Below are 7449 nucleotides of genomic sequence, written 5' to 3' on the forward strand. Positions count from 1 at the left end.
TGGCATTGTATACTACCAAGGTCCCTGTCCTCCCCAGGCTCCATCCCCAAATCGCCAGGACTGTCTCAACCTGGTTCTGTCAACCCTATCCCCCACCAGTGGTCAGGGGGACTTGGCAACCCTAGCTATACTGGGGCACAGCAAACGGCTAGGTTTTGAAAAGAACCTGCCTGCTTACATGCGGCAGTCACAGACACATGGAGCCCTAAACAGCTGGTGCTAGTTTTGGAAGGCCAGATGAGTGTTGTATGCCTATAGAGGCAAACCCAAAAGATATTAGTTGTGGTCAGGAAGAAACCACGTTATTTAGTGAGCCACACCAAAACGTCATTAGCAGAAGGCTTTAAAAACAAAACAAAAAAGTTTTGCTTCCAGACCACTAATAGCTATGATGTGACTAAATTATGCATAGAGAATTTCCATAAATTCACATCTGTTAGGATCCTCTGCACAAACGCCAAAATAAAGAATGGGAGGCATGAAGGAGTACAACTGTGCTCTGTGAAACAGCTCACTTTCATTTCAAAATGGTTTGGGCAAAAAGATAATCCTGTTGGGCTGTATCAGTTGTTTGTGCTTGAGAGCCAGACATAAGAGAAATGTTGTCATCTCTGCAAAGTGGACCTGTGCCTTGCCAAAATGCCCACCAGGAAGCCAGGACAGAGAGTGAAGATGGAAAGGAACTGTAAGCACCAAATTATATTCAGTTTGCTGCTTCCTTTATTACAGGGAAGTATGTCCTGCTATGTTCCCAAATTATGTACAGACCTATAATTAATTTGTTCTTTATTTTCCACCTTCGTTTATACAGAATGCTGAAGAAAACATATCCCATTATTGCTATGTAAGGTAGTCTTACAAAGAGCAAGGTTACAAAATGGAGTGCCATTCTTTTTTCCTTTCAAGACAACCTTCTGCTACAATGTTCACTGCAATGAACACCACTGTTACTCTAGACTCCTTGTCTGTCACATAAACTGGACCGCAAAATCAGGACCCGATACTACTTGTAGGGCTTCTGCATATTTATTTAAATATTCTCACAAATTATTTTACTTTCAGATAGATTAACTTCACCTAAATCAGGATTTCACTGGCAGAGGAAATCATATTCTCAGCTGTTCCCAGCTGACTGGTTATTTAAATAAACTTAGCAAGAGAAAACTTCTATAAATTATTATCATACAGACGATTGGCAATTTGTAATATTGTGAGATATATTCTGATAAGCTGTCTTCATGTTTGCTTGTGTGCTTCCCAGGAGCCTCTGAAACAGGCTGTAGGGCTAGATATGATCTTTGATTCAGTTGGTTGATTTTATGCTCTGTATTGCCCAGTACATTCAGTTTCTCTTCCATAAACAAAAAACAAATTGAAGTTCTGCAAGCAGATCATGTTACTAGATCTGAGAGAATAACATATTAATTCTATGCAACTGCTTTAGAATAAAAATGACCAAAGTAAGATTTCTAAAAGTAAAGTGAAATATCACAGTTAGATAAGTTATATTCAAGTTACAGCTAGACACATGACAGAAATTAGCTCAGCAAAGGACATGGATGGAATTGGTGATATTTTTAGCACAAAATTTCAATGTTCCAAGTAGGCATGTGCATCCCCCCAAAAATCCGGACTGCTTCAGGTTCAGAAGAACCCAATTTGGACCATTAAAAGGCCATCCAAATCAGCTGATTCGGATCTGGCTTTGGCCAAAGTGCTTTGGACATCTCCAAAGCGCTTCAGCCATTAAAGTCAATGGTGCCATCAGCAATGGTGCTATTGACTTTAATGGGGAAGTTAAGGTTTCTGCTTTCTCCGTGTCCCAGGAGTGTGAGGGTTTGTTACGGGCTCCAAACTTTCATGGTAGCTTCAGGAGGCTCCTCTCTGACTTTCCTCCATGTTTCAAAAGCTTTGGAACAATGGGTCCCATTCTAGGAGCTTCCAAAGAGGGTGCTTCCATCCTACCTCCATTATATCCAATGATGAGAAAAAATTGACTCTATTTTTTCCTCATAACTGGATATAATGGAGGTAGGAAGGGGAGCCCCTAGAATTGGATCCCCCAGTCCAATCTTCTTGAAACTCTGGTGGAAGTCAGAGAAGAAGAAGAAGAAGAAGAAGAAGAAGAAGAAGAAGAAGAAGAAGAAGAAGAAGAAGAAGAAGAAGAAGAAGAAGAAGAAGAAGAAGAAGAGCTGGTTTTATATGCCGCTTTTCCCTACCCAAAGGAGGCTCAAAGCGGCTTACATTCGCCTTCCCATTCCTCTCCCCACAACAGACACCCTGTGGGGTGGGTGAGGCTGAGAGAGCCCTGATATCACTGCCCGGTCAGAACAGTTTTATCAGTGTCGTGGCGAGCCCAAGGTCACCCAGCTGGTTGCATGTGGGGGAGTGCAGAATCGAACCCGGCATGCCAGGTTAGAAGTCCGCACTCCTAACCACTACACCAAACTGGCTCATGAAGAGGCTCATGAAGCTACGCTGAATATTTGGAACATCTAATTCACCCCCTCCCCTGAGGCCATAGAGATTGTGGACAATTGCCAAAGCAGGGGATGGACTCCTTCACTCTCAGGTCTAGCTAGCATGCAGAGGCCAACCTCCAGGAATAAACAGGAATTGCAGCTAATCCTCACAAGGGCCTTTTATGCACGGTGCCATATTTTGTGTGCTGGAGCCGTAACATTGCAGCAGGGCTAAATGCCCCGCCGTTTCCTGTGAATGCACGGGAGCGGGGCATGCTGGGTTGCCCTGGCGTAGCGTGTGCACGCGCGCTTTACGCCGGGGCTAGGAGCCCCAGCAGAGGTAAGTGCAGTGGCGTGGGCGGGAGTGGGGAGGGGCAGGGGGCAGGGGGTCGCCCCTGCCAGCTCCGTGCCACCACAGAGCCCGCAGGGGTGAGCGGTAGTCCCTTAAGGGACACTGCAGGTCGAGGCTAGGCAGTCCGACAAGCCTGGCGCTGCCGATTATGCACAGCGCAGTCCCAGCTTACCCGGGAAGCTCCGGAAGATCCCGTGTTCGCTTAATGCAGGTCTTCCGGAGCCCTGGGCCGGGAGGCGCCTGCACTTGCGGCGGCAGCATGCATTCTCGGTGAATTTAACCAAAGTGCTGCTGCCGCCAGTGCGGGCCTTATGGCCCATGCATAATGGGCCACAGAGAACAGTTCCCATTCCCATCACCTCCCCTGGGGAAAAGGGATACTGCATGCCAGAGCTGTAGCTGGCTGTCCAAGCAATGTTTAGATGCCAGCCTCCATGTGAGAACTGGAGACCCACTGAAGTCTGCACACAGCTCCTCTGATTTCCCCTGGAGAGGAGGGGGATGCCTGTCGGTATGTGTGTGTGGGGGGGTTAGTGTCACATGGACACCCTCCTCCTTAGCTGGATCAGCATGTACATCAACCCTAATTTTCCCCAATGGAGGAGCTCAGGGTGGCCTAAGTGCTGGATCCATGCTTGCATCATCACAGGCTCTCCCTTACAACCACGCCACCAACAAAAAAGAACAGTCAAGAGGAAGAATAGCTGCTGATTTTCTTACCCCACTTTTCACTACCCAAAAGGGTCTCAAAGCAGCTTACAATTGCCTTTCCCTTCCTCTTCTCATGCCAAATATCCTGGTGGGTATGAGAGAGTTGTGATAGAACTCATCTGTAAAAACAGCTCTGACAGAAGTTCGACAAAGCCTCCCAGTTGTCCACACATTGAACACTGGGTGGGGAATCAGACCCAGCTCTACAGATCACAGGCTGCCATTTAACCACCACACCAAGTGCTCGTCGTTCAACCACTTTCTTCATCCCTGGCTCCTATAATGTATATATGAACTCCTGGACACCACCTGAGAACTGATGGTTTCTTCTTGCATTTTATATGAGCTCTAAGGCTTGCCGATTGGTGAGAGGTTTTCCAAGTTTTCCAACTGAGGGACCTATATTTGATCTCTGGGGCCCTCTGGTACTCCATCTTTAGAGGTGAAAACCTAATTGGGCACCCCAAGAAGAACCAAGCAACGCTCCCCCAGGCCACAACAGCAGCAAGTAAACCAGAACAGAGCAGCGGGTCACCCACTCAGGGAACAACAGCCCTCACAGTGAGCAACCCCCCCCCCCACAAAAACAGTGAGAATGAATTAAAGCTTAAAAGTATAAAGGACAACACCACAAGAAGAAGAACTAAACAAATAGTGCACCCCACACATGCACACACACAACAGCACTTGATCAGCAGCAAACCACCAGAGCAGAGAAAAAAGAAGGGGGAAAAAATAAATAGTGAATCCCAAGCACCACAAACCTGCCTTCCTATAGGCTAACCTCCCCTCAGCCTCCTTTCCCCCTCACCTTGCTTTACTTTACAGCAAGCAAGCTTAGCAAGCTGCAAGACCTCATAATTGCAATGCATTTGCAGATACAAAATGATTTGCAATGATTGGCTGGGCTCTTACAGGGAGCCTAGCCATTGATCTGACTCCCCCCCCCCCCTTTGCCCTGGAGGATCCCGGGCAAAGGCAGGAACACAGAATGGAAAAGATAAGGCAGTTCCCTCCTGTCTGTTTCCCCTTAAACTTTAAATGGCCATCCGAAGCATTGGAGTGTGTCAGAGCAGCAGGAGCATGCTTCAGACGGCCACACTTCAGCTTTGTTTTTTATGGGGATTTTTGCCTCAGACTGTGTTCGGCCAGTCTGTCTTTGAAGCAGCCCTGCTTTGGAGATGTTTTGGCAAGTGTGGTCAGAAGTACACATGCCTTGTTTGAAGATATAATTATGATACACATAAGTGTTCTAAAATCAATATCTGTTATACATAAGTTAGGACTACCAAAGTACCTGCTCAATTTTCAGCCATATCAAAGAATCTTGGTAGAGAAATCTAACAACTCTGAATAAACATGTTTTTTAGGCAAGGAAATCATATGTCCAGCTGCTGAAAAGCTGCCCCAGGAATCCACCCCAAAGTAGTAAGCAGCTTCCAGATGTTCTGGCAGTTAAATAACACAGCAGGTCTTTGACTTTATGATACAGTTGGCCAGCTCCAACTGACTCAACCAATTAGGGAATGGGAAGATCATGAAGATAGAGGCCTTCAGAATGCATCAATCTAACTTGAAATAGCTCCAGACTGTCTTACTTTTTAATGGTTATATAACTATATAGCAAGCTTTTAACTTATCCTTATCCATGGTTCCTCTATATATTTGTGAAACAGCCTGGGGGGTGGAACGTGTCCAGCTGTCCAAGTTGGAATAGGGCCAGTCAGGGTGCAGCCAGTAAAGCTGGCTGCACCCTGATTGGCCCTACCCCTGCAGCTCCCACCCTCTCTCCCTGGACTCTAGCCTCTTTGCAGTCAGACACACCTCAGAGCCTTGAGCCAGGAGCAAGTAGGGGGAGAGGGCCCTGGGCAAAGGGTCATGGTGGAGGACCTCTAGACCTGCTAGGCTGGGCCTACTAATGAGGGCCTCCCAGCCTGCTGACCGCCTGCTAAGGACCTCTGTCCCGGGCCTGCTAACAAGTTGGCCAGCCATTTGATCTGGCTGTGAGCTGCAGCCCAAAGCCACCTTAAGCTGTCTGGCCAGGGACCAGGGGAGGGGAATCCTTTCAAGGCCCGCATAGGAACAGGCTTTAAAGCTAGTATTTATAATAAAAGCATTTTAAAGATGACATACTGTTTGTTTGTTCATTCATTATGTAGAAAAAAATTGTGCTACTATAATGAACAAAGTGACAATAGGAAAAACACAGGATGGTCTCAGATAACTCAAACCAAGAAGAAAAGACCTATCCTTATAGCATTAAACAATAATAAAGAAGGTTTTTTAAACAATGGCCTTTTTTGAGTTTACTTTTAGTTTATTTCATTCCAAAGATGTCAGCCAGAACAGTTTTCTAGATAAAATCAGTTTTCTATTTTTTCCTCAGTGGCAAGACCTCTCTTCTTTTAAATGCACTAAATCTAAGCAGTGTTTTTTCCACAACCTCAATACCATTTGTAATATAAATTGGCCAATGGCTCAAAATAGTATGGAGACAAGATCCCCAAATTTTAGAGCAAACCATCAGTTGGTTCTTGAGCAGCTAGAGCAGATGGCTGTAATTACTAAAAGTCAGCACAGCTTTCTCAAGAACAAGTCATGTCGGACTAACATCTCTTTTTCTTGTTGTTAGATCAGGGGAATTCTGTGGACATATTTTATCTTGAGGTTCCACATGATATTCTTATTGATAAGTTGGTAAAATGCAGTATAGATTGAGAGCTGGTTGACAGATCGCACCCGAAGGGTGCTTGTAAATGGTTTGTCATCTTCTTGGGGAAGAGCAATTTGAATGGAGTGCTCAGGGATCTGTCTTGGGCCCTGTGTTGTTAAACACATTAATAAATGATTTGGATGAAGCAATTATTAGTATTATTGTTATTATTATTGTTGTTGTTATTATTATTATTATTAAATGTTTAATTTTAAATTATTAAATTTGTTATTATTAAATTTGCAGATGACACTAAACCGGGAGAGGTTGCAAACAAATTAGAAGGCAGAATCAGAATACAGGATGATCTTGACAAGCTAGAAAGCTGGGCTAAAATGAATTTCAGTAATGATAAATGTAAAGTTCTTCATTTAGGAAGGAAAAATAATATACATCACTATAGGATGTGCAAGACTTGTCTTGGCAGTAGTACATGTGAAAAGGATCTGGGGGTCTCAGTAGACCATACACTGAACATGAGTTAGCAGTGTGACTAAAGGCTAAGAAGGCAAATGGGTTTGGGGGATATATTAAAAGAAGTATCGTGTCCAGATCACACGAGGTAGGGTTACTGCTTTACTCCACTAAGGTAAGATCTCGCTTGTTCAATTTTGGACACCACAGCTGAAGAAATATGTAGAGCAACTGGAATGTGTCCAGAGGAGGGCTACAAAGTTGGTGAGGGGTTTGGAGACCAAGTCGTATGAGGAAAGGTTGAGGGAGCTTGGTCTGTTAACCTTGAAAGAAAATGACTAAGAGGTGATATGATAACCTTCAAATACTGTAATATAGATGAAGGAGCAGAGTTGTTTTCTGTTGCCCCAGAGGGTCTAACCAGAACCAATGAGTTAATTCAAAAGGATTTTTGGCTAAAAATCTGGAAGAAGTTCCTGAGAGTTAGAGCGGTTCCTCAGTGGAACAGGCTTCCTCAGAAGGTGGTGAGTTCTCCTTTTTTGGAAGTTTCTAAGCAGAAGCTAGAGAGTCATCTGACAGAAATGCTGATTTTATGAACTTAGGCAGATTGTGAGTGGGTGGGCAGGAAGGGATGTGTTAAAGTTTGTATCTTGTGGTCCTTCCTTGCATACCCAGGGAATTGCTGTTTGCCAGTGTGGGATGGTAGGTGAATTTTCTCTAAGCCAGGCTGGATTCTGGAGATTTTTAGTGGGGGAGATCATTTGGGCATGAAATTGGGGTCACTGCGGTTAGGCAGG

The sequence above is a fragment of the Paroedura picta genome, chromosome 3, assembly GCF_049243985.1.
Source record: "Paroedura picta isolate Pp20150507F chromosome 3, Ppicta_v3.0, whole genome shotgun sequence".
NCBI classification, from domain to species: Eukaryota; Metazoa; Chordata; class Lepidosauria; order Squamata; family Gekkonidae; genus Paroedura; species Paroedura picta.